Raw genomic sequence first — 27,627 nt, 5'->3', positions numbered from 1 at the left:
AGACGAGGCTCGACAACTTCTTGAAAAATACAAGAATCTAAGATAAGCAAGGAGACTTAGATTGGCAAAGAGAAGGGGTTGAATTAGCTCAAACTCTCACTATGGGAGAATGATAAAGGAGAATCAGATGCACAAAAGGAAGCAAGCTTAAGATTTCTAGGATTGGGGGGAGGACGAAGGAGTGGAGCACTATAAAAGGAAACTAGGAGGAGAGGAGGGATGAGGGGATAATGGAGATGTAGGGAATCCATTGAAGCAAGTTGAGTGGGGGAATACTTCAAAGAGAAGAACCACCATGTAGTTGAGCATTAGATTTAATATAGGAATGTTGGTTAATTGCCAAGGTTACCAAGAAGAGCAAGGCCTTTTCACCAATGGTCCAGAGGACTAATGAACAGATGCAAAACAAACACACAAGGATTGCCCCAGCATTGCACATGAATCCTAGAGGAAGTAGCATGGAAGCGATACTGGGTAACCCACAAGTAGAAAAGAAAAACAAATAAAAGGTGTAGAGGTGCGATTTAGCTAAAGGATGCAGTGGAGTAGCTAACCAAGATGTGTGATGTGTGTAGGATGTTGAGCAAGGACGAATTGGCATGAAAGCTGGAGAGATACAATGATAGTAGGCTAAAGAGGATGTACAAATCGACAAACCAAGGTATGTTACAATAGGAAAAGCTTTCTTTTGTTCATGGTTTGGGAAATGGGAATATTTTTGAGGGGGGGGAGGATCAAGAGGGGTAGTCAAGGCACCAAGTGGGGGCTATAAGGGGCCAAAAGGGGGCCAGCAAGGTTTATTTGCACTCAGATGGATGAGGAGATATTGCTAGGAGGAGCTCTACATTGGAGATTACGATGGCGGGTAGGGGGCGACCAGAGCACTAGGAAAACATTGTGCAACGGGTATGAGTACGGGGGATACTAGATCGATCGGTAGGGTCGAAAACCTTATCTTACTTTTGCTTTGTTTAAATTTTATGGCATTCTCATGAAAGCAAAAACGTGATCCTATAGGCACGAGTCTAGCAAGAATGTGAGTGGGATCAATAGGATCGCGATACTCCAATCATAGCTTAACTGTGTAGGACTAAAATGGGAAGCGGACATTTTGAGTGATATTGTGATCTTAGGGTAGGAGATTCTACGAGAGCATTGGAAAATAGGTGGGATCACATTCTCGCAAAAAGGAACGCGAGTTAGGGCGCAGGAACATGTTCCCATCAGCTAGGGATGAGAAGAAGTGAGGGCAAGCAAAGGCACATTTTTTTTGAAATATATTTCAACGGGAATGCCAAATGGGAGGTTGGCAAGGAAGCGTTTGTGGGAATGCAAGTCAAAGGCAGATGGTAGAAGAGTCAAAAGGTGGGATCCTGTGAGAAGATAAACTGGCAGGAATGCGATTTTGTTGCTGCAGGAATGCGACTATAGCATCGTTGGATGAAACAAGAAAATGAGGAAAGGTAAAGAAGCAAACCTACGGGAAGATAAGCTAGCGGGAACATGATTTTGTGAGCGTCGCAAGATCGTGGCTTCACGGGAACACAACCGGTGAAGCAAAATGCTAAAAAAAAAGTTGGGATGGGTAAAGGGAGGGATGGAGGATGAAAAACTGATATAGAAAGATTGATAGCTGATCGGTTTTGTGGTGTGTAGTGGTCGCTGGATGCTTTAGTATCACGGGAGCAGTGAGTGGCTATGTTGCATGTGGGAGGGATGCTGACGCTAGCAGACTGGGTGAGGATTGAGGTGATCGGACTAGGGTACTTGGTGAGGTTACCCCATACCCAGACTTACATGGTGATGGTCACAGCACTGTGTGAGAGATGGCATAGTTAGATAGCAACGTTCCACCTACCAATGATGACACTAGAGGATGTGTATCAAATATTTAGATTACCAGTGCGAGGGACACCAGTCATGGCGACAAGAGAGATGACAGCGAATGCGACCGTTCAGAGACTGATGGGGCCACGAGTTGAGTACAGGATCAAGCGGGGATAGTTTGCGCTGGATGAGCATTTAGATCAGGTGATGACAGAGAGGAGGATCTACTTTTATGTGTTAGGGCTGGTTTTGGGGTTCATCACCCCAAATACAGGTGGTACAAGAGTTACATTGGTGATGATTCTAGTGGTGATGTAAATAGTGGATGCGGGGTGCCTAGCGGCGTGGGCTTCTCTAATGTTGGCTGAGCTATATCGAGACCTCCACCAGATTGTGTACCATGGTGGTAGCCGGTAGGGGAGGAGCATTAGGTTCCCTACATTGTTATAGGTGTGGGCTTGGGAGCACATTGCCATGTTGAGGCCTTTGGGGCGGAGAGACAGACAGGCAAAGGAGCTAGTAGCATACAGTTGGGTTGAGCCCCTAACATACTATCATACAAATTTATTAGATTTTTGGAGGGTGGCCATTGATGAGATAGAAGTAGTTGTGTGGAGGGCATATATGAGCCTAGGACCATGGGCTGAGGAGGGAGAGTAGCTATCGTACACTATATCGCCATGTTTTGTGTTTGGACGGTGGGAGTATGTAGCAGAGCAGTACAAGCTAGACAGGGCACTTCGATAGTTTGGGTGGTAGCAAGTGGCTCTAGGAGAGCCACATTGGTATCAGTGGGTCACATGCGAGCCAGTGTTGATGTTCGAGCCATCCTTACGATGCAATGAGCTCTTGAGAGCATGGCTAGAGTTGGAGCCACAACAGTGGGTTTGGTTTGGGGGGTTAGAAAATGTGAGCTCCACTCAGGAGTATCAGGACACATGGGTGTGATCAAGGCTGGTGGGGAGAGCACAAGGGATGAGGGCAGCAGTGGTGGTGGGCAAGCTAGCCCAGGCAGGCCGAAAGGGGTGGTATGTGGCCAGAGGATTATAGCAGCAGGTAGTAGCAGTTGTCTAGGAGGAGGAGCCAGCTTGGTAGAGGAAAAGGGTTGGGGGGGAGGAGAGGGGAGCTCAACCAAAGACAAGAGCGAGGGAGTGGCAGGAGGTCCCGAAGAGAGGAGGAGAGCGGGGGGCAGAGGAGTAGGGGCCACAGGGGCCAACAGGAGGAGATGTAGGGGGATCATTTGCCTAGGGAGGAGATGATGGATTGGCAGGGTGTTATGCCTCTTTATAGTAGGCTCATGAGGCCGTTAGCTAGCTTCTCTGGGATACACAATAGGAGTGACATCAGCTCTGGATAGAACGTGATCAGTTCAGGCAAGAGTGGGATGTAGCATAGGGGCAGGAAGATAGGGTAAGGCTTGAGATGGGCAGACTATAGATGGAGCTAGGGCGGATGGAGGGTAGGCTGGAGGTGGTGAACTTGGAGAGGCAGGCAATGCAGGGGAGGTTGGATGCACCGGTGGCAGAGGTGGCAACGTTGAGAGCATAGGCAGTAGTGGGAGGGGGCTTGGATGAGCTAAGGAGACTGTGGGCTGAGGTGGAGGATCTAAGGTTGAGGGCTAGATTTTATCAAGACAGGTATCATGCAGTAGTGCCAACATTCCAGATTGAGCATTACAGGTGATCGACTCAGTCAGGTACAAAAAGGACACATACAATGATGCAGGGTGGAGGGGACAGTGGATGGAGCATTGGGGCCTCATAGAGGATAGGCAGGTCTCAGCACACAGGGTATAGTCACAGGATAGGTCATAACCAAAGGTGAGACACAAGGATGGGGAGGGATGAGGTAGAGAGCTTCAGGATAGGAGGGGGATTGATGAGGCCACCACCTCCACCACCAGTAGTGCCAGGGGCAGGGAGGGAGGCAGAGCAGTGACCAGTGATAGGCTGGATTTTTGTCATATGATGAGTATTTTGTGTAGAGTGGCCATTTTTGGGATACATGGAGATTTTTTGTGCGGGCTTAGACCTGTTTGTATGATATGGACATTTGTACACTGATGGACTGTTATTCTTTCATTCTTTCATTAATATATAGATATGATGATTCTAGTGTTATATGTGTTATGAACTAGTGATGTTACATATAGTGTTTTGATACATGCTAGATAGATATTAATGTTTTGCAGATATTGTTGATGATTGGTGATGCAGGATGATATATGCTATGTTTTTATGATTGTGTTGATAGTTTGTGATGTAGGATGTGATTTTTTATGACATTGTGTACAGGATACAAATTGATTGTGATGTGATTTTAGCTATGATAGTGTAGATATGATGTGTTTTTAATCTATGATATCACAGATGTGATGTGATCCTTGATGACATGATTTTCTTTATGATGTTGTAGATGTGATGATGATGAGATTTCCTATAGTATGATAGGTTTTTGATATGATGCTGATGATGTGATGTGATCCCGAAAAATTGATTGCTTTGGAGAGTATTTGATATGATGTTGTATGATGATAAATACAAACTATAAATGTAAAATGAATCACCAACTAAAGGATAAACAACAAATTTATGATACAAAAAATGAATATAATGTCATGACATTGAGGATATGGTAATACAAACTAAAAATGGATCAAAGATTAAAACAAATAAATTGATAAAATAAAATGAAAATACACAAAAGGAAGTACAACTCTTAAGGATGAACATTAATGCTAAAATGAAACTGAACCTGATGAGAAAGGATGATAATGCTAAAACTAAAGCACAATATAATGATGAATGAATATGCTAAAATGAACCCTAATCTAGTAATGAATGACGATGCTAAAATGAACCCTAAGAGAGAATAGTGAATTTATGATACGATAAAAGAACACAAACTAAAAGGTACATCTATGATTTATGATAATCCTGCAAGAATAGCATAAAAAGATCGAGCATAATAATATTTCATGATATGATAAAGGATACAAGTGATGATAATATAACATACAAGATTATTAGGAGATGCAAGACAAACAATGATGGTGGAATAAGATAACCAATGTTTTGACTTATGATAGCATTCTATGATATGGAAAGTGATCATAGGAGATACTGACTCTAAGGAGAATAATGTTGGAAAAAGAGTAACCAACAAACTCGCAGTCAGGAGGATAGTAGAGATTTGAGAGCTAGGATAGTAATTTATGATAGGGATCACATCATGATGAGAGTAAATAAAATTGCATATTCAAGGCTTTGAATCAAATGATTCTGAGGATGTAAAAAGTGATAGTTCAAGGGAGAGGGGTGATGACAAGGAGGAGGATACTAGGGTTTCTAAAAAAAAAAGAGTTGTAGGGGAAACTTGAGCATGGGGTACTTCATGGGGAAGTACCAATATGTAGTGTAAACACTTAATTTGATATAGGATTGTTAGAGATCTGCCAAGATTACTAAGAACGTCAAGGCATTTTCCCCAAAATTCCATAGGAATGACTCAAACAGGCATGCAAGGATCGCCCCAGCATCACACATGAGTCTAGGAGAGATCAGTGTTGGAATGATGTTCGATGATCCACAAGAAAATAAGATTACCCAAGTGCATCATGTTTTATCAAAAGATGAAAACATGTTTGGAATATGCAAGGATAATATCAACTGACTCTCAATCAGTGAAAGATTGTGATCGAAACTAACCTCCTTAGTTGCTCTAGTCAAAACACACCATGATATGAAATGATCATGGTGATCTTGAGGAGGAAACAACAAAAGGTATGTGGAAACAATCAACCAAAAGGAGAAACAATAAAAGATTTCGCAAAATGAAAAAGGAAATTTTTGCCAAAGAGATCAACTGATGAGCTACTAATGGGTTGCAAACAAGACCTGGATAGTATGTACAAATAAGACTAGTTAAGGACATGGGAACTTGAGACTAGATAGAAAAAAATAGTAGGTACATGCATGATGGGGGAAAGCTCAGGATGAGGAGATAGCGTTGTCATAATACACATTTTGTTGAGGTGGGTTTATGTAAAGTGCGATTTATGTATAGGGGTCCAGATACTGCTATATTCATATAGGTACGGTATATGGGAGACAAGGGTTAGTGCAGGGGGTATGAGACACATGGTTACATGGGTAGTATATGCTACATATGGTAAGGATAAAAAGCATGTGATAGGATAGATCTAGCAGAGTACAATGGTAGGGTACATCAAGTATGGTATGCAGGATGCTATAAATGAGATGGGATGTTACACAATGTGAAGTGCTAGAGGATGATGTTTGTGAAGTATGGAAAATAATGATAGGGAACACCTTGGAAAAGTGGGTGGGATGAGTGGTAGGATATGGAGGGGTGATAAAGGGGTGTGTGTTGATAATAGATAATGGAAGAGCTGTAGTACACCTGGTGCCTATTTGCTAGGTTTTCACCAGGGACCTATCCAAGGTGCTTGAATTTCCAAGTTTTCACCATTGGATGCTTGATTTTATGCCTTTTTTCTTTCCTTGATTTGCAAATTTTATCCTTAGGTGTAGAATTTCTTGAGGTGAATAATGTTGGTAGGATCATTTAGGACATCACCTTCAAGGTTAGATAGCTGGTAGGCTCCTGAGCCAAAGGATGTTGTGACTGCATAAGGACCAAGCCAGGTGGGCTCAAACTTGCCCTTCTTTTCTCTGTTAGCTTGAACCTTCATATTCTCTTTAAGGACCATGTCACCTTCCTAAAAATTGCACAGATGGACTTTCCTGTTGAAATTGCACTTGAGGTGACTTTGATAGACCATGAGATGGTCGTAGGCTTGTTGTCTTCTTTCATCAAGTAGATCAAGTTGAGTAAGTCGAGCCACTCTATATTCCTCATCAGATATCTATCCTCAGAGAGAAATGTGGAGTGATGGGAGTTCAACCTCAATAGGCAAGACTGCTTCAGCAGCATAGACCAAGGAGTATGAAGTTGTACTAGTGGCTATATGGAATGAAGTGTGGTATGCCCATAGGGTGAGATTAATTTTCAAATGCCAATCACAACCGGAGTCATTGACAACTTTCTTGAGGATTTTGAGGAGGGTTTAATTAGTTGCCTCAACCTAATCATTACCTTGTGGGAAATATGGGCTAGAAAAGTGGTGATGTATACAGAGGGAAGTGCACAATTTCTCTATATTTAGGTTTTCAAAATTACCTCCATGGTCTGTGAAAATGGTAGCTGGGATGCCAAAGCAACATATAATATGATACAATATAAACTTGGACACCTGAACTCCCATGGCAGTAACAAGGGGAGCTACTTCAACCCACTTAGTGAAATAATCAGTGGTGGTGATTATCCACTTGTGCCCTTCTGAAGAAAGTGGTGCAATAGGACCGACAAGATCAAATTCCCAGCAGGAAAAAGGCCATGGTGGTGCAATGGGTTGCAAGTCCTGCATTGGAGCCCAAATTAAATTAGAATGTTGTTGACAAGGTAAACATCGTTTCACAAATTCACATGAATCCTGTTCTAGAGTAGGCCAATAATATCTAGCCTAAAGGATCTACTTTGCTAGCACCATCCCGCTCGTGTGAGCACCAAAAAGTCTAGCGTGTACCTCTTTGAGAGCCATTGCAGCCTCATTTTGATCTAAACATCAAGAGAGAGTATCATGATAACCATGATGATATAGGGTTTGGGCGATGATAGTGTAACAGGAAGCTTTGCAAATAAGGTTTTGGCATTGGTTTCATGTGAGGTGAGGAGATATGATACCATTTAGTAGGTAAGCATGAATTTCGTGGTACCATGGAGATTGGGGACCAACCAAGATACATACCCGTGTTGATTTTTCATTCTCATATGTGGGTTCGTGCAGCTACTCAACTAAGAATTCATATTGTGTAGCTTCGTGTGGCATTTCTAAGAGGGAACCAATAGTAGCCATAGCATCAACTACCTTATTCTGGAGTCTAGGTATCTGCATGAAGTGGATCTGAGTAAAATGCTCTATTAATTGATCAACCAGATCTTTGTAAGGTAGCAGCTTCTCATCCTTGGTCTGATATTCATTCAATGCTTGCTTAATGATAAGCTGAGAGCCACCATAGACTTGAAGCTCTGTGATATTCCATTCACTGGCAATCTTGAGTCCTGCCACAAGGCCCTCATACTCTGTAATGTTATTGGTACACTAAAATTGTAGTTTGAAATATTTAGGGGTATAATCACCTTGAGGTGTAACCAAGAGTATGCCCACGCTGAAGCCATGAGAGGTATAGGAGCCGTCAAAATATAGCTTCCGAAGTGATGCTGTTTCTATCAAATAGATGTGTTTGTCAGGAAATTCCATGATGAGTGGGTGATCTGCAATTAAGGGTGCATTAGCCAAGTGATCTGCAATAGCTTGACCTTTGATGGCCTTTTTGTCAATATATTGAATGTCAAACTCACTAAGAAGCATAACCCATTTTTCCAGACGTCTAGTGAATACTGTGTGAGAGAGCATATATTTCAATGGATCAATCTTTGATATTAGCTACACAGTATGACTCAACATGTAATGACACAACTTCTAGGTGGCAAATACCACTGCTAAGCATGTCTTCTCCATTGGCGTGTAGTTAAGCTCATAGCCCATTAATCTTTGGTTGATGTAATAATTAGCTCTTTCCTTTCCTGTATCATCAAGCTATGCTAGAAGAGAACCTAATGCTATGGGAGTAGCTGTGATGTATAGGATGATCGGGCACCCTGCAACAGGAGGAACCAAAATAGGTGGATTAGCTAAGTATTGCTTGATGAGCTCAAAATTGCACTGGCAAGCAGGGTCCTAATTGAAATTTTGATCTTTCTTAAGCAAGTGAGAGAAAGGTTGACACTTATCAGCAAGCTAAGAAATGAATCATCGAACTGATTGGAGTTTTCCTTGCAAGGAACAAAGGTGTCAGAGTGTCTTAGGGGGAGCCATATCCATGATGGCTTTGACCTTCTTAGGGTCAATCTCAATACTGTGTTGTGACACAATGAAGCCAAGGAGCTTTCCTGAAGTAACATCGAAGACACACTTCTTTGGATTTAGCATGAGACAATATTCTGCTAGTCGGTTAAACACTTCCTCGAGGTGAGATAAGTGATCTAGAGCATTAAGAGATTTGAATAGAATAACATCTATGTAATCCTCAAGTATCTTATAGATTAGGTCATGGAAGATGACTGTCATTGTGCACTGATAGGTTGCCCTGGCATTCTTTAACCCAAATGGCATCATATTGTAGCAGAATGTGTCCCAAGGTGTACTAAATGTTGTTTTATGCTGATCTCCCTCTGCTATACAAATTTGATTATATCCAGAGAAACCATCCATTAGTGACAAGAGTTCATGACTTGTGGTGAGATCCACAATCATGTCGATATTTGGCAATGGAAAGTAATCCTTTGGACAGGCTTTATTAAGATCTGTGAAATCAGTAGAAATCTTGATATCACTAGAGGGCTTGGTTATAGGTACCATGTTAGAAATCCATTCAAAATAATCTATTGGTCGAATGATTTTGGCCTCCAACAACTTCTTGAGCTCTACTTTGACTAATAAAGCCACCTTGGGGTGCATTTTTTGAAGTTTTTGTTTGATGGGCTTGGCCCCTAGATCTACTACTAGATGGTGTACAACTAGTTTGGGGTCCAACCCTGGCATATCATGATATGACCATGCAAAATGGCCTATATTTTCATGGAGGACTTCAAGAAGAAGCTCTTCTTCTTTAGAGGGTAAAGAGGTTGCAATGTATGTGATATTTGTTATCTCTGTTAGACTGATATTTATGGGCCAAGTTTCTTCTGTCAAAACTGAAGATATAGGAGGTCGATGCTCCTATGGGGGGGACGATGAAATCTCCATCCTTAGGTGCCTCTGAGAGGTTTTCACCGTTGGATTCGTCCTTTATTTCTGTTTCATTTTTTGAGTCACCCAATGGCGCTCTAGAGGAGTTTTCACTATGGGATATTTTTCTTTTATCTTTTTGCTTTTTTGTTTCTTTTGGAACTTCATTTTTGTGACTAGAGATTTCCTCCTCCTTGAAGTGACCTGCTGGATCCAGCTTGTAGACATATGTCGATGGTGGAGGTGGCCGTTTATGTGGTGTTTTTGCCTCCATGAATTTAAGGAGCACATGCTCAGTAGAGAACTTGTCAACATGAACGATACTTGGTTGGTCCCAATCTATGAGTTTAGGGTGAGCAAGAGGGAGGTCTATGAGGTTCAAGGAGAATTGGTAGAGCATAGAGGCTCCGAGGATTATTTTGTCAAGGAAAATATCATCGTAAGCTTTCTTTTCAACTTCCTTAGGGATGTCTTCAACCTTAATGAGAGTGTTTTGGATGTTCGTAAAGGTGTGGCCTTCCATTGTAGTGCCCCCAATTGCAGGGAGTCCATAGCCCAAGCCTTTGGTTTTCTGCCCTTGGTGTGCTTCTATAGGCTATCTCATACCTGATTCCTGGTAGTCTAAACCACCTCCTTGATAATCCCATTACTCCATGGCCAAGTGATGTGCCCAGGGATATTTCTGTTTAAAGTGATCAAGAAGTGCTTCACTTTTAGGAGGTGGCTCCTTGTATAGCCATGTGTTAATGTCTAGTGTATTTTCTGCTCCATCAAGGATACCTTTGGTGATAAATGTGGTAGGGCCCAACTGGTGAAGTTGAGAGGTAGTTTCTGGTATAGGCCCTTGATGTATTGGGCATCCTTGAGTATGTGGGTCAAGTGGTAGAGTGCCAATAGAAAAAGCATCTATAAGACTATACTCGCCACAACCTTGGTAGTTGTTCTTAACCGTGGAGAGTGGAGGCTAAAATGGTGTTCGGATCATGGTAGGTGCTAGAGGAGCTAGCCATGGTGGTGCCAATTTTGATCCCAGGATAGTGATTGGTGTATGAAGCTTCAAATGCATTGCAATAGGAAAAGCGTTCAGGGTTTGTGTGGATGGTTATCTTAGTGCCAATATGCAAAAAATTGACGCACATATGATATGTGGATGGAATAGCCTTCATGGCATGAATCCATGGATGACCAAGGAGGATGTTATATAGAAGATTAAGATCAACTACATGACAAAGTGTTTCTTGAGTGACTGGGCCGACCCTAATAGGGAGCAAGATGGTTCCTTCAGTAGTACACTCCAAATTGTCATATGCCTTGATGGTGATCACCTCATTGATGATATCTACTTCATTATATCCTGCCTGCTTGATGAACTTTAGAGTGCATAGGTTGAGAGCTAATCCATTATCTATCATGACATGCTTAAATGCAAAGTTAAAAACCATGACAGTGATGCAGAGTGGGAGGATGTGATCAGGTTCAACTGCTAGGATATCAGTGGTTTTGAAAGATAAGGCATAGGAGGCTGAAAGATGGCCAACCAAGTTGTGAAACTCAGTGGTGTTTATGTCAGAAGGGATGCGTGACTCATGTAGAGTACTGTCGAGGATCTCTTGATAAAGTGGGCTTGTTCGTAAGAGATCCAAGATGGATATTTAGTCGGCATGTTTCCAAGGTGTTCCAAGATGTTATACTATGGCCCTAGTGAAGGTGATTCTAATGGAGATGCTCGAGATGGAGGTGGTCATGCTGATGGTGGTCAGATTTGTGTGGATACAGATGGACCAGCTATATTGAGTTGTGTCTGACAGGTAGCAACTGTACACTGAGTGTCTAGGCCTTTGATATTGATGATATTGATGGATGGTTCAACTTGGGATATGCAACCAATTAAGCTACCATAGTCTAAATATGTTGAGGTATAATTATGATACATGTCTCAGTTGTCACCTTGTTTACCTAGAGCATTGTTAGGTTTGTTGACAGGAGGATTTGCAGGTGCCTTTCTCGGATTGGTGTTATGAGGAGGAAAATAATTTTGATACATCATTAATCCTACATTGGGTGAGGGTTGTGCCCCCACTGTGATCTCTTTTTGATCAATGAGGTCTTGTACATAATCCTTGAGCTGCATGCATTTAAGGGTAGTGTGCCCTTTGACACGATGGAATTTTCAATATTTGTTATCTTTGTACCAGGATGCCCTAGACTATTTGGGTTCCAAGGGTTGCATTTGTGGATATCAAACAAGGTTGTCTTTGGCCAATTTTTTGAAGATTTTCTCAAGAGGTTCCCCCAATGGGGTGTATGTTTGTGGTTGCCTCTGAACATGGGGTTTACTACCCGCTACCAATGTGATAGCATTAGTTTGATTATGAGGAAGTTGTATTTGCTGATGAGTTTGCACGGGTGGTTGGTGATACGCAGGAGGTTTTTGTTGATAAGTTTGTTGTTGGCAAAATGTGGTGGGAACATTGGTAGCCGCCCCAACAATATGGACTTGTCGAGTGTCAGTGGCACCATCTGTTACTATATTCTTGTTTTTGTTCCAATATCGGGTTTTGTCATTGCTCGAACCATGGTCCTGGGTGTTTTCCTTGTACAATCGGATGACACCATCCTTGATGAGACCTTTCTCAAGGCCCATTCCTTTTTCTTTGATGTCCTTGTATGTTTGCAAATAGTTCATAACCATGTGATGAGCAAGGCTAGGGTGTGCATTGTTTATGAACATCTTGACAAGATGGTGCTCAGGGATGGTGCAAGAGATCCTTGTTGTGAGGATCTGCCAGTGTTGTAAATACTCTATAAGGCTTTCCCCTCCTTTTTGTTTGGTGTGGACAAGGTCCACTACAGATAATTCAGTCTCAATGAGATGGGTATACTAAGAAAAAATGCCTCAAAAAGTTTTGCAAAAGTTTTAATAGTACCTTGAGGGATACAACAGAACCACTCCAAGGCTGGTCCTACTAGGCTTTTGGGAAAGAGCTGCATGAGGAACACATCACTATAAGCTACCTCCTGAGAGTGCATATAGAATTCCTTAACATGTGTGACTGGATCACTTTCCCCCCTAAATTTGTCAAACTTGGGGATCTCGAAATGTTTAGGAAATGGAGTTAACGTAATAGTCTTACCAAAAGGATATGGGCAATCATTTTCAAATTTGGAAGTCTTGGCATCTGTCCCATCTTTGAGGGCTTTGAGAGCATTTTTCATTTCTTCCCATTCAGATTTTATAGGTGGAGGAGTGGATGCCCCTGATCTAGGTGCCCCTGGTGGAGTGGATGCCATGGGTTGCTGGAATGTGCGTTGTGCATATTGTTGCATCTGTTGAGGTGGGTGTGGCAGGTAACTATGAGGCTGCTGCCCTATGAGGTAGTTCTATGTGGGTGCTTGGGCATACTGCTGGTATGAAGGCTATGGCTGGAATAGTAGTAATATAGATGATGCTTGTGCCATGCTCTGGGAATATATACCATGCCTAATATTTTTGGGTAGTGCGCTTGCTTGAGAGTAGGACTAATTTGGAGTAGGCGCAAGGTAATTAATATGTGACAAAGGGTTTACTATAGAGAACTGCAGTGGCAGTGGATTTGGGCTATTGCCTAAAGGTGGCATGGAGAAATAGTTGGTGAGGGGTGGGAGTGAATAGCTATGTGAAGCAGTGGATGATAGTGTAGAAGGTGTGAATGTGACTGTAGTGCTAGGGGGAAGACTAATGATAGGTGCCTGTGTCGTAGCAAAATTCCAAGGTCCCAAAGGAAAAGTGACTGAAGAACTTTGGCTAATTACAAAGGGGTTGATAGTAATATTTGGTGGGATGGAGGATGAGATATTGGACCCTAATGGTGGTATTTGAGTGGCAAATGGACTAGATGTGATATGGGGTGGAAACAAAAAGGTAGTGTTGCTAGGTGCAAATGGAGGATTCGGTGGAGTAGAAAAATGGGTGGTGGAAACAAATGCAAATGGTATACTTGAGGTTGGCTGAGATGTAGTATGCACTAATGGTTGAGAGAGAGTGGGATGAGTGTTCTATGGAATAGGAACTAGCACCTAGGTCAAGGGGATATTTGGGTCTACTGGTTCTACCTGAGCTAGTTGCCATCTAAACAAAGGGTTAGTAGGATCTGCTGTGTTGATAGGTGGTGGATGTCCAAACTCAAAGACACCAACATTGTCTCATAAGAAATTTTCCATGATGGTTTCCTTGTTGTGATCTATGATGGCATTTATGATAGTAGCATGACCAGGTTGGTTCATGAAAGCCTCAATATCTATGGATGATCCCGATTCTTCTAGGATTTGCAGTGGTGGGTCTGATGGTGTCATGGATACCACGGAGTATGACTGAGCTCGAGATGTGTTACTACTATGACTAGGATCCATGTCTTTTTTTTGTGTTTGCCTACCAAAACATGTGGTGGGTGGCATGAAAGGATGCTTCTCCTAAATGCAGCGAGGGATAATACTAAGGGTGTCCAAATGATATGGTGCTAAGTGCAAGAAGCTTGTGTGTTCCTAAAATATGAATGCGGGAAATGTGATGGTGATACAAAGGTATGACCCTAACCTTTGGCTCAAGGTGATGTGGGATGCCAAAAGCAACCTATTCCTAGCAAAGTGTTGTGTTTCGAGGATGCTCAAGATGATGAGAGATGTGATGCAAAAATGTTTCTAAATGAGTGAGGAAAAAATGCTAAGATTTTAACAATGCAGGTGGAGGATTCTTCTTCAACAACCTAAGATGAGAGGAGATGGTCTGACTTCAAATGCTTAGATGGGATAGAGCAATTCCTAGATGAGAGACTAAACCTACAAGTGTGTAAGTGTGTGTGGAAAAAGGAAGGACCTAATCAGAATGAGTAATAGTAGAGTTGTCGATAAGGCTCATATTAACACCACGTCGAAGGGTTAGGTTTTGGATTTTGTAGTTCCATTCTATTTGCAATGCTACTTCAGCTTCGTCTTTCTCAATTTGATCCAATTTGGCAATCCTGGGGTTGGGGGTATGCTTCTTATACTCTACTTCTATTTCCTTGTAGGGTGGTATTTAAGGAAGCTTGGCCTTCTTAAACTTAGTTTTGGGATGGATTGACATGAGATATTTTTGAGGATTAAAACTCACAACTATGGGGTTCTTTGGAGGTAGTGACTACGCTAAGTATGCCCTATGCTAGGATTGACCACGCTTGGCAAACCTTCATTCAACAAGTAAAAGATCAAGCAATAGATAAGAACAAATAGATAGAAGTTTTGATTCCTAGAATGTGATACTTGTGCCAAGGAGTGTGTATGTTTTACAGATGTTTCGATCAGTCACTTCAAACACATTAACATCCTAGATGGTTGTCTACAAGGTTGACAATTGGTTTAGCTAGGGAGTCCTTGATATATCCAAGGTACGTGAGGCTCAAATCCATAGATGAAACCAAAAAGATGTCACATAGTCGAGAGGAGCGGTAACCCACTTCTCCTCTTTCACTTCTGAAGGGTATAAAGTTCCTTGAGGCTTAGCTCAAGTGATAGTATTTTGATCCCAAGAGAGGTGTCTTTGGATTCACCTCCCGATCTTTATACTCCATCAGAACGCTAGAGTTGAGGTCATCCCAAGTGGTGATGAAATCCTCGAGTAGGCCTCCTAAAACTTAAACAAGATTTTGGATCCTAATCTTATGCACCCAAGATGGCCTCAAAAGACGACAAGGGGAGAGAAGACTTGGATGATCTTGGGCTAAAAGACAGAGTTCTTTTCCAACTAATGCTTAAGTTTTCTAATCTAGACCTTTTGAAAACACACATGATTAAGATGCAAAGGTTCAATTCCAATTTGAAATGCACCAACAAAAGAGAAGTGATCAAAGAATGAATACACCAAGAAGATTTAGGGTCAACAAAAGGTAAACTCGTGCGCCCGGAGGCCCTCCACATCAAGTATTGATTGATTTTTTTTATGGCATTCAAGATTGACTGTGAGTTTGTTTTAAGCCCAAAACAAAGATGTGTGTAGAGCTCAATTTCAAGCACGCACCCAGAGGCCCTCCACGTCAACTAATTTTTGTTCAATTTTAAAGTTGAAACTTGAAGTGTGATTGAACTAATCTAGATTTGTGGACATTCACAAAATCTTATAAGTTAAGATAAATCCTCAAAAAACTAATTAAGTAGAATCAGATTGGAACACTTAACACCTTTTTCAAGTGGACCCATCCCCATATATGGCGCTGATATTGCAACCAATGCTTAGAATGATGGGCTATTAGAAAAATGGTGAGTCCAAATGAAAACCACTTAATTTGATTTTTGTTGATTTATGTTAACTTAACGAATTTCCTAAGTGTTCAAAAATTGACTTTTCCTAAATTTGCTTGCAAAAGATAGATTTGTTTGTTAGTTTTAGAGCACCAAAGAGAAGTGTTTGATTTGTGGGGGTTTTTTAGGCATACAAGTTCATTTTTCTGGTTTGTAAAGACAAAAAACAATGACAGAATGCAACTCTAAGACACAAAAAGCATTCTCGCAAGTAGGTTTGCGATCCTGCTAGAGTTTGATTTTATGGGGATGCATTCTCGCAAGCCTCCCAAGGCACAGAAATGCCAAGAAAAATTGGTGAAAACTTAAAATAAAAAAATAAAACCAGGGAGCTCATTTTGAATAGAGCGATCCTCCTAGTTTGTGTTTTTTACAACATTCTTGCAATGCGGGAATGACAGTTTTGTAGGAAAATTAATGATTACAGATGAAAAGAATATAGTTCACATTCTCGCAAGTGGGAATGAAAATCTCACTTCTCTCAAGCACATTCTTGCAAGCAGGAATGATGATCTCGCTAGAGGATTAGTCAGCGAGGATGCAGAGCCAAGTGCAGGATACGTGGTGGAGGCTAATTTGTGATGATTGTCGAACTCGCTGTTACAGATGCGCATTCTCACCAGAGAATAGCCACATTCATGTAGTCACAGGGTCACGTTCCTGGGGTCACAGGGATAAAAAACTTGCTAATTTTGAAGTCTTCTATAGTGAAAAGTGATGAGATGGCTGGGAGTGCGTTTTCCCAAAAGTGACCTGCGTACCTACAACAAAATTAGCAAACCTAACACAAAAAATTGCAAGCGAACAATGTTAGTTTTGTTAGTTTATCAAACAAAACAAAAAAAATGATTAGATTGACCCAAATTTGGGGTCCCACCGGGTGTGCCAAAATGTATATGAGAAAATATGATAGCAGGTAATACTAATCTATTCAAAAATGAAAGCATTAACTAGCATAAAAATCATAACATATGAGATAGCCAAAGTGAAACCCTCAAATGAGAATATGAGCCATGGAATGGCTCTCCCAATGAGGATGGTCACTTGATTTAAGGATGAGTCTATTATGTAGATTTGGGATATATGCTCAAGTGTCAAAGTAGCTTCAATGGATTTGGGATTTTTGGTGTGGATGATGGCTTTGATATGGATTTGGCTTCTCAAAATGGTATTATGAGTTTACTTGATGGATTGTGATTTCAAAAGGGCATGGTAACTTTAGCTTAAGGATTTGTGATGAAATGGCTTGGGAGGGGATCCAATTTATAGGAAAGAGGCTTGAGGGATGGAGGGCTAAGATGCAAGGATGGCAAGATTGTGAGGGAGGGCTAGGATGCACTCAAAGGGGAGCACATGGATTGTGCTTTTTTAGCACCAATCAGGGAGTGAAACATGTCACAGGGTCATTCGGTGGAGGAAAGGGCAAGGATGAGTCAACAAAAGAGGCTCCAGGCCTTAAATGGCCCTCATAATGGCTTGTAAGAGCTTTTAAGAGCATGTAAGAGCATTGAAGGCTTTGTGGTTGGGATAAAGTTTTATGGTTGGGATATTTTGAGGGAGGAGACTTTGGTTTGGCTTAGGAAAGTCAAGGTTAGGGGGGATTAGGCTTGGGTTAGGATTAGATTAAGGATGTTAGAGGGATGCAAGTGGATGGCATTCATGAGGGTGGGTGAGTTAGTGGCTAAGCTAGGTTAGTATGGGTGGATGGGGTGGATTAGGCTAAATGGAGGATTTAGGATAGTTTAGGGGCTATTAGATTTGAGGGTTTTATTTATTAAAGTGATTTTAATAAATTTGGGATTTGGAATTAGATAGGAGAATAGGATTAATTGATAAATAATGGGTTATTTAATTTATCAATTAGGACTATAGATGATTAATTAAATTAATCAGCTAGGGGATGGCAAAGGATTAATTAAATAGGAATTTAATTAATGATGCCTTTAGAGATAGCTAAATAGGATTACCAAAGTGGTGTAATCAAATTTAGTTGTCTACAAGGAGAAGGTCTTCCATGCCAAATTTTATATTCCTCCATCAAATTAGATATAAGATTTGAAGTAAATTGAGGACCTTGGTTAGATACTAATTCTCATGGAACACCAAATCTAGTGAAAATGGATTCATATAAAAAAATTCAAAATTTTTACCCCCTAGGATGCCTCATTGGTTTGGCTTCTACCCACTTTGTGATGTAATCAATGCAAACTAGAATGTAGGATTTAACTTATGAAGTAGTTTCAATAGGTCCAACAAAGTCAATCCCCTATTTGTCAATAAATGATATTACAATAACTTGTGGATGTAGGAGCATCTCATCTAGTTTTGTAGGCCTTTGTATGCATTGCAATTTATCACATTTCATGTTGTACCTAGCTGCATCTTTGTAAAGTGATGGTTAGTAGTATCTTGTAGTCAATATTTTGAAGGCTACTATTTTGGCAACAAAATGATCTCTACATGGTTCATCATGACATGCCCAAGGAATGTCACATGTTTCATCTTCCCTGACACATCTACACATTACATGGTCATGACTAGTGTATAACCTAAACCCAACTATCCAATAAAAAATGAAACTCTTTTCTGCTAACAATTTTCTCTTCTTGGGAGAAAAATGAACAAGTGTTCTCTCCATGGTTAGATAATTTGTGATATTAGCATACCATGGATTTTGTGCTAATAGTAATAAAATATGATCATCTAGAAAACTATCATTAATGATTATAGAATCATTAGAGACATGTAAATGGGATAGGAAGTTATCTACTACATTAGCTCTATGAGTTTTCCATAATGGTAATATCAAATTCTTCCATAAGCATAAGCCATCTAGCTAGTCTGGTGAATGTTCTTCTAGGTGTGCTTACACAAATGATAAGAATACCTAGCATATCTTCTTCAAGGATACTAATCTCCTCTAGGATCTAAATGTCTTAGATGATTAACCAAGTCCTTATCTAGCTCTTCTCTAAGAGTCTTAGTCCTTGTGTTGCACCTTGAAATACAAATACCTTGTTATTTCTTCAATGCTTTCTCCTACACCTAGAAGACTCTATGTGCCATCTCCACACAAATATTAAAACTCATTATAAAGGTTAAAAAAATATTGAAAAAATTAAATATTTTTCCATGTGGATCATCTTGAAGGATCTCTAAGCCCTTTTCTATCGATTTCAAGACTTAGTCTTTAGGAGGCCTAATTAGGCCTAATTCCTATTAGTCCTTGATAAAGTCTTTTTCCACTTTCCTGCCAAAACTCCCCATAAAACTTGAAATAATAATAGCACATTTGAATACCCTTTTGGATTTTCTTAAGGATTCTAAATATTTTAGACTCCTAGGTCATCTGTACATAGGATTCCTACAATCTAGGTCAAATAGGGCTAAATGGGCTAATTTATAGGACCTCACTGGTTTCTTGTTCAAACCTCAATAAAGTGGATTGATATTCTCTCAATATTTTTATCATATAAAGATATGTACATATCACACTTGAAACTTTACTTTCTCCATACTATGCTTCAATCACCTGCATTAAATCTTCAACTGTTCACTATAAAACAACTTACCAAGCACTCTAGGCTCACCTAGGGGTTGATCTTCAAAATAGAAATCCAACTCTTCATGACTCCTAACTCTAAATATATATAGACCATGGCTCCCCTAAAAAATTCATCTACCCTTAAGAAGATTGGGTGGCTAAATTTCATGGGGGAGCCATACAAAGACAAACTCATCAGAATAGGACTAGGAAACCCTCTAAAACTAAAAAAAATATTCAATGATCTAAATAAACTCTAATCTAATTACTAATTGAATGAAAAAAATATTGAAACAATCCTATAAACAAAAATATAACACAAAATCAAGACATTCAATCCATTAGATAGAATTATCAGAATGAGAAGCTTAGTAAATACATAAGCTAAATTGTAGAGCTCTTTTGCTATTCACAAACTTAGTTACAATACCTTCTACATTGAGATTCAAGCTTGAGAGATTCTTAGAGGTCATTATCCATGTTTTTATGAATTTTTAGTTGATCTCCCACTCCTATCTTTTAGGGCATCCAATGTTTCCAAGTTGCATGCAACATTTACAATAAATTATCAATGTTGTCATGATAAGTTTTGGCATCTTTTGTATTCATTTGCCTATCTAGAATCTAGGGTCTCTAAGCCATGTTGTTCAAAGAACTAACTTCTTAAATGACCTTAATGAATCTTCTTAACATCTATCATGTGTTTAGGATACATTAACAACACAAATCCAAACTTTAATGTCTGAAAGCTAAGTTATAAAACTAACAACTAACAATAACTAATCAGTGACCTTAGTTATAACAATAACCCACCTAGCCCACATCTTGCAAGACCTTATAAGGTCAAAATAAAACACATAACTTCTCTAACTTGGATAATGTTAGTGTTAGTGTAGTTTTTTATTTTTCCTATTTTGCTAGGTTTTTCCTACACTTTTAATAATCTTGCTTAGGTTAATAAAGCATGTCTTATTAGGTGAATGGTTGTGAGGTGTCACCTTCCTACATGTGAGCATCCATTCGCTATCTTGGGAAGATACTTTGCTATCTTTAGTCTGATAGATGGTTGCTCCTCATTGGTTAGTGTTGCCACCTCCTCCCTCTTCCTAGCCTATATAAGCATGTTGCCTGGCTTGTATTTGCATCTCTTATTTTTTGCATCCTCTTAATGCTATTTTGCTTCTAGAATTTTCATTACTCTCTTATAGACTAACTCTATGTTTCTATTTTGATTTTGTATCATTTGAATTCATAGTTTAGATATTTATTCTTTGCACTAGTTTTCTGGGTTATTAATCTTTTCAGATTCTAACATCGTAGCAAAGTTTTTCTATGTGCAAGAGTAGATTTTAGTTTCCTTATTTGTTAGATTCGGGGGGGGGGTGCTAATAAATTTTATTGTATTTTTTTGAAAAATGAAGTATGCTCTTCTCTTGCATCTTTGGATGATCTTGAGAAATAGAAAAGTTTCCACAAAAATGGTTTTTCTCTAGGGTTTCAATCTCAAATCTAACAACCAACTTGCATATTTGGAGTTTTCAATCAGTATTGTAGGTTTCAACATGCCATTGATGGACTTAGGAAGTTGATCCAGCATTTGCATGTCATATTTTGGTTGCTGGGGTCATTTCTTGATTTTTGGAGCTATTTTTTACTGTTAAAGGTGTCTGATTTACACTACAGCAACATCTTCTATAAATCAGCAAGAAAAATGCTTTCTGGGTTTTGTTCGCAACCCCAAAAGACCATCTAGGTATCTTTTAGATTTTGCATACAATCTATATATTTTGCAGGATCAAGTGTGCAAAGCTACAACTGTACCCCTCTCCGTTGGCAGCCGCAAATTTGAACGCAGTTTTCTAATGTCTCATTTTTTCTCATACGAACTCCAATTTTGACGATTCTTATTATGACCTTGGCTTATTTTTTGTGCTCTATCCAATAGTGGAGTTGGTTTTTGAGTTTCATGCATAAATGTTTCAAAAATTATAGATTCTTGGCCGTAACTGTGCACAGTTCTCATTTTGGAAACTTCGGAGGATTATAACTTTCTCATATGACCTCGTATCAAGGCGATTCATTTTTTGAAAGTGCATGTTTTTTGAGTAGATCACAGTGGTGCTATTTTTTTCCTTGATTATTGTGCCTAAGTTTCACTTTCAACATATGCTCTTCATGAGGGTTTGTAATGCATTGAAATCAAGACCACTAAGTATTTCTTTCTAGTGGTAGTTGTAAACGCACTAAAATAAAGTGCCAAATCATATTTCTTTTGGGGGGAGGGGGGGTTCTTTGATTAAGTAAAAAGGGGGGGCATTGTTGTGGCTAGGTTCTCTTCTTTTTAGCATTTCTTCATCATGGATCAAAAAAAATTCCCATCCAAACTCCATACAATTACTTTGAGAGGAAATCACGCATGACAATTCACTTAAGAAAGGTAGGATTAAATAGGATAACTATGGGACTTGAAACTGAACCTAATAAAGATGAAGATAAGCCTAAGTGGTCTAACAAATGTGATGAGGCATATGGAACATTGTGTTTGTTTGTTTCTCCTGACTTGCTATTTCACATTAAGTCTTTGGATACACCAAATGAAGTATGGACAAAGCTAGAAACACTATTTGGCACACAAGATTCAATGAGGGGTCATATGTTGGAAAATGATTTAATTATTTTAAGTCCAGGCAATTTCAACATAATCCAAGATTTCTTCACCAAATTGAAATCACTAAGGCTACAGTTAAAACAATGTCAAATTGAAAAGAAAGATTAACAACTGATTCTTAGTATTCTCTCTAAGCTAAGTTCAGAATATTTTGTGTTTGTCTCTACCTTCTATGCTACTAAGTGTGCACTTGGTACTCAATTGACCATGCCATCTCTAGATGATTTTGCTATCAATCTCACTCGAGAATAGGACAAGCTAACCCAGATGGGCACTCTTAAGTCCTCTAAGTCACATGCCTTAGCAACCAACCAAGGCACAAAAGAAAAAAAAAGGACGTAGTAACAAAAATAGTAAGGATGAGAAACAAAATAATAGTGAGGAAAAGAAGGATCAGATACCAATTGCTTCAAAAGCAACTATTGATACCTCATCCTCTAAGGGTGATAAGCCTAAGAAAGAAAAGGTTAAATGTGCCTATTGTAAAAGACCCAATCATGATGAACATAAATCTTTGAAGAAACAAATTGATAACTTGACATACATTCTTGAGAAGAATAATATTAGTGTTCCTGAGTCTATCAAACAAAGTTCTAATGAAGAGTCTAACAAGGTAAAAGAAAACAACAAGGGGAAAGGAAAGGGCAAGGCTCTTGTTGCAGTTGCTTCCTCGCCATCCACTTGGGTTCTTAATTCAGGTGCTTCATACCAGATGGCTTCATCTAAGGAAGAACTTGAATCCTTGGAGCCATGTACTATGCCTTCTATTTTGATCGGTGATGACACTCCTATTGAGGTATGTGGGAGAGGGTCTGTTGATGTGGGGGATGGCACATTCCATGGTGTTCTTTGTGTACCCTCATTATCAGCTAACCTCCTATCAATATACCAGATCACTCACACAGGCTTAGGCAAGTGGGTTGAGTTCACTCCTAATTTAGTGGAGATACGTGAGTTGCATAGTGATTCTGTAGTTGCAGTTGGGAGAGCATATCATCAATCATGACTCTATCTATTTTCTCACTTTGTTCCTGATCCTCCTTCATCTATTTTACTCACTCACTCTAATGATGTGAGTAAATTATGGCATGAGCGGTTTGGCCATCTTAACTTCTGCTATTTGCATCAGCTCAACTAGCAAAGCATGGTTATAGGGTTGCCTTTGGTTCAATTCTCAGGAGGTGTTTGCCAAGGTTGCATTCTTGGTAAACATCCTAAGGAAAAGTTTGACAAAATTAAGGCATGGAGAGCTTCACAGATACTAGAGTTAGTTCACAATGATTTGACTGGTCCATTTCAACATCCTTCTTTTAGTAGGGCCCGATATGTCCTCACATTCATTGATGACCTTTCTCAATATACATGGGTGTAGTTTCTCAAACAGAAGTCAAAGGTATTTGATAATTTTCAAGACTTTAAAAATTGTGTAGAAAAGCAATCTTGGAAAGCCATCAAGGTTTTCCGCACAGACAATGGTGGTGAGTATGTCAACCATCAGTTTGAAAGATTTTGCACTTCAGAGGGGATTGATTTATAGCATTTAGTTCCATACAATCCTCAGCAAAATGGTGTTGCAGAACAAAAGAATAGATCCTTTAAGGAAATGGCAAACTATATGATTCACTCTAGATCTCTTGCACCACAGTATTGGGCAAAAGCCATTAACTATGCTTTTTATATCTAGAACTATGTTCCTCACCAAGCCTTGAAGGGAGTTACTCATTTTGAAGCTTGGAGCGGTCGAAAACCATCAATTAAGCATGGTCCCACATTCCTACAGAGAAACATAAGGCCTTGGATCCACAAAGTAGACCTTGCATATTTGTAGGTTATCCTAATGGTGTGAAGGGTTATTGGTTGCTCCACCCTACTACACATGAGTTATTCATTGAGAGGAGTGTTCAATTTGAGGAGGGATCTTCAAGCTCACTTTCTATCACTTCTGCAACTCCTTCTACCTTGACATTAGAGTCACTTGGAATACATGATAGATCTTCTGATGAGTCAAATTCACCTGAACAGTCTTCTACCTCTACTTCTAATGCAGAAAGTGATTCAGAGAACTCACCTCCTTCATCTCCTAGTCATCATTCAGAGGTTAATGATTCCTATCCATATTCTCCATCTTCCTATCCACTTTGGGCTAGATAGACCTTGCAGTCTATAGGTGATTGGGTTGGGGATCCATCAGACACCAGGTGAGGTCATTCACAATTCCAAGATGCTCCACATGTATTCATTTCTACTACCTCAGATCCACAATCCTTTCATGAGGATTTTGGTATTCCTAAGTGGGATACAGCTATGCAGGAAGAGTATAGTTCCTTCATGAGGAACCACACTTGGGATCTTGTCCCTCTTCCTAAAGGAAGAAAACTTGTTCGATGTAAGTGGATCTATCGGACAAAATTTGCTGCAGATGGGTTAGTTGACAAACACAAGGTGTGCTTGGTCGCCAAAGGATTCTCCCAAGTTCCTAGGATTGACTACTCTTAGACTTTTGTGCCAGTTGCCCGAATGAATTCCATTCAAATTTTTCTTGTCATTGTTGCAGCTAATCATTGGGAAGTACATCAGATGGATGTGAAGAGTGCTTTTCTTCATGGTGACCTTCATGAGGAGATCTACATGGAGTAGCCATAGGGCTTCCTTTAGGATTCTTCACTTGTGTGCCATCTTCAAAAGTCTCTCTATGGCCTCAAACAGGCTCCTCGGGCCTAGTATACCAAGATGGACTCCTTCCTTCTATCAATTGGGTTCCCTCGATGCTATTTTGATCCTAATGTCTAAATTTTTCAACAGGGTGATTCACTTCTATTTTTGGTTTTGTATGTTGATGACTTGCTGATCATAAGAAGTTCTTCACCCACCATTAAGGCTATCAAAGTGGCCCTTCAGGATAGTTTTTTGATGACTAACTTGGGCTTGTTGCATTACTTTGATGGGATTGAGATCCTTTAGTCTCCTTTTGGGATCACCATCACACAATCCAAGTATGCTCTAGATTTACTCTCGAGGTTTCATATGGCTGACTGTAAGCCTGCTCCTGCTCCCTTCCTTTTTGGAGTCAAACTTGAGGCTCAATGTTCTTCTCCACTTGTTGATGGCACTTTGTATCACCAACTTGTTGAGAGTCTCATTTATCTAACTCATACAAGACCTAACATATCCTATGCTATAGGCATGGTCTTTTGATTCATGTAGGAGCCCCATGAGTTGCACTAGAAAGCAGCCAAGTAGACCCTTCACTACATTTAGGGTTCTCATAGTTGTGGGATTCACTACACAGTAGGTATTGAGATTGATTTGGTGGGCTACATAGATTCAGATTGGGCAGGTGATTCTAAGGATCGCAAGTTTACTTCAGGGTATAGCTTCTCACTTGGGTCAGGTCCTGTTTGTTGGTCAAACAAAAAGCAGTTTGATATTGCTCTATCTTCTACTAAGGCTGAGTATCGAGGGGCTATAAATGCTTCCACTAACGCCATTTGGCTTCAACATCTTCTCACTGAGTTTGGTATCTAGATTAGATCGCCATCAGTCATATTTTGTGATAACCAGAGTGCCATTCAGATCTCATGAAATCTGGTTCATCATCAGTGGACCAAACACATAGAGGTCCACATGCACTACATTAGGGAGCTCATCCATGGTCATGTCATTGACCTTCACTATTTTTTGACTTTCGAGCAAGTTGCTGATATCTTCACCAAACCCTTCACTGAGAGCAAGTTCCTTCATTTGCAAGCTTTGCTAGGGGTGTGGGATGCTTCATCTTTTGGGGGGGTCTCTTCCTCTCACTCGGAGTCCTAAATTTTTTTGGGGGGGTCTCTTTTCTCTCTCTTTTAGGAAATCTTATGTACATGGGTACCTCATCAAGCTTGACTTGCCGGGACCCATTTCTACATCCACCTAAGCTTTTCTTATGGGGGGTTGTTAGTGTAGTTTTTTATTTTTCCTATTTTGCTAGGTTTTTCCTACACTTTTAATAATCTCACTTAGGTTAATAAATTATGTCTTATTAGGTGAATGGTTGTGAGGTGTCACCTTCCTACATGTGAGCATCCATTAGCTATCTTGGGAAGATACTTTGCTATCTTTAGTTTGATAGATGGTTGCTCCTCATTGGTTGGTGTTGTCACCTCCTCCCTCTTCCTAGCCTATATAAGCATGTTGCCTGGCTTGTATTTGCATCTCTTATTTTTTGCATCCTCTTAATGCTATTTTGCTTCTAGCATTTTCATTACTCTCTTGGAGACTAACTTTGTGTTGCTATTTTTATTTTGTATCATTTGCATTCATAGTTTAGATATTTATTCTTTGCACTAGTTTTCTAGGTTATTAATCTTTTTAGATTCTAATAGTTAGGTACAAGACAAAATGATAAAGTAATTAGAGGTTAGCATAGGTGTTGTTACACCATCCTCCCCAAGAAAAAGCTTTCAATCCACCCTTGAATTGAGCAAGTTGAGGTCAACAACCAACTTTTTGGACTCTGATTCTTTGATCCATATTACATCAACATCAAATTGACCATGCCACTTGATAAAATGTTCTTTGTAGTCCTTCTTCCTAGTCCTTTTGTAGACTCTTGTCTCCAGTATATTGTCATCTCTCTACATAGTAGAATGAGGTAAATAGAGTTCATCCACATCTTGGATAATTTCAATAAAAATTTGGTCTAAATTAGGTATTGGTCCTTTATGAAGAACTAGGTCTACAATGTTGAAAATAGGGTAGAGTCCACTATCCTCTAGCAGCTCTACTTCATAAGCATTGTCATGATACTTTTCTAGGATAGGATAGGGACCTATCCTTCTCATTTTCAACTTGTGAGGGACTCCCTTTTGTAGTCTAGACTTATTTAGATGCACCATCACCAAGTCTCCCATATTGAATTGGACTTCTCTTCTATGTTCATCAACTTTGGTCTTCTACTTCATAGTGTTCTCAATCAATGTTTTCTTGACTATGTCATGAATCTACTACATTGCATAAGCAAAATCTTTAGCATAGTTTCTCCCTCTAAATCCATCCTTTATTTCTCTTAGCTCATCTAATCCTCTAGGATGTAGGACATATACAATTTCAAAGGGGCTTTTACCCATGGACCTATTGATAGTGTTATTATATGCATACTTAGCCTATCCAATCAATTGATCCCATTATTGACCATATTCTTTGGTCAAACACCTCAATAGATTTCCAAGGATTCTATTTACCACTTCATTTTGACCATTTGTTTAAGCATGGTATATAGATCCAAATCATAAATTAGTGCCCAACCTTTTCCAAAGAGTCTTCCAAAGTGACTCATAAATATGGTGTCTCTATCTAACATGATACTCAAAGGTAACCCATGGATTCTTACTAACTCTTTAAGGAAGAGAGAGGCTATTTGGT

The sequence above is a fragment of the Cupressus sempervirens genome, chromosome 9 (genome assembly GCF_028749045.1).
Source record: "Cupressus sempervirens isolate cs-2001-9-10 chromosome 9, ASM2874904v1, whole genome shotgun sequence".
NCBI classification, from domain to species: domain Eukaryota; kingdom Viridiplantae; phylum Streptophyta; class Pinopsida; order Cupressales; family Cupressaceae; genus Cupressus; species Cupressus sempervirens.
The sequence above is the reverse complement of the archived record's forward strand: the minus strand, read 5'-3'. Positions refer to the sequence as shown.